The sequence below is a fragment of the Microtus ochrogaster genome, chromosome X (assembly GCF_000317375.1).
Source record: "Microtus ochrogaster isolate Prairie Vole_2 chromosome X, MicOch1.0, whole genome shotgun sequence".
Lineage (NCBI taxonomy): Eukaryota > Metazoa > Chordata > Mammalia > Rodentia > Cricetidae > Microtus > Microtus ochrogaster.
Genome location: NC_022026.1, coordinates 20885205 through 20886881, shown reverse-complemented (window position 1 = coordinate 20886881; position 1677 = coordinate 20885205).

The window sequence follows — 1677 nt, the reverse complement described above, 5'->3', positions numbered from 1 at the left end:
TATTGGGTAGTAATTGTTTCCATCTGTCAGTACTGAAACATCCAGGGTCCCTTGAATTTTTTGGAGATGAGTGTTTTCCTGCACAGATAAGAACAGAACCCTGCCCCCCACCCTATATGTTTTTCTTACCACCTGTATGATTATCATCATTGTGGATGAGCTATCATTTTTCCTTTCCAAGAAGTTTCTCCTCTTAAAACCAAACCTTTATTAATTTTGATGGTATCCACAAATTTTCATCTCCTGTGGAAACAAAAGCAAAACTCCTTTTGCAATGCAGCACATCTCCTGGCTTACATTGCGAGATCAACACATCCTTGAAATAAACTGGTGCTCTCACACTAAAAACTCCTTTGGGACAGGTATGTTATTAAAAAAAAAAATACTGTTCAGGCAAAAGCAAATCTGTCTGGGCAGGGGGAGGACTCAACCTCCAGCCTGGGTGGGAGGTTCAAAACCGCATGGCATTAAGTGAAGGCAGAGAGATCGGACACTTATAAAAAAAAGCAATCTCATACTAGCTCAGAAATAAAAAAAAATAGACTGATATTTATTAAAAGGTATAACTTACAAAGTCAGGATTCTCTGCTTGAATGATGGATGAAGATCAGAACCAAAGCAAACCGAACAGCGAATGGCCCAGGGGGAAGCAGAGAGGAAGGAGCCTGAAGGGCTTCTGCATCCAGGTAAATAGTCTATGAGGCCACACACCAGTAGGCAGGTAGTTGCTAGCTATACACCTTACTGCAGCAGAAAGAGGTAGGTGGGGATAAGTATGAGTAATCAGAAATAAACTAGATGGATATGAGATTATTTGTTCATATTCTTCTGTGTGTTCTGGTATCTTCTGTACCAAGTATGTTACTTTCATCAGGGTATATGAAAGGTTGTCTTAAGGGACAATCTTATGACATGTTTGAAATGGAGGTGAGAGATCAAACAGATATTGCTTCTGTACTTCTTTCAAAGTCCAGGAGATTTAGAGGTAGTGCATTCTGTACCTCATTACCACTCTGAGGATTTATTAGAAATATTTTCTGTGGTTTTTGCTCCTCTACTATTGTAGAGATATAAGTATCTTAAATTATTTTTCTTTCTTTATCATATTGAGATTCAGCACAACTATCTCCTACTTAATGCATGCATGAGACACATTGAAACAGGATACTTTGGGGATGTTATAAATTGGTCTCAATGGGGGAAATGAAGGTAGAATTTTCTTCCTTCTTTGCACATCTATGTCTATTTATATGTCATGATTTACTTCTTTGAATTTAAAGAATTCATTAGAATAATTTCTTGAATTGTTAGCCCTGTCAGTAGACTCATATTTAAAAGAAGATGGAGTGAGCCCTCAGTGGAGTGAGTGAGTTCCTGACCCACGGCAACAGCCTGGGACACGGAGCATTGACATTCCTCATCCCCCTATACTTCGTGGTCTTCCTGCAGGGGCTATAACCACTGGCTACTGCCTCTCTCTTCCTACCCCACCCAGCTTGCATCCAGAAAACCCATCTCTTCTTCCTGCCTCCCCGCTTCAGTCCAATAACATCACCCAGCTCAGCCTGTTTGGGCACTGGGACACAGTCGTGAGTGCAACCAGGTGGGCGGAAGTCCCTGTGTCTCAATAGCCTGGCTGCAAAAAGCAAGGTAGGCCTTTTGTTTGTAAGCTACCTG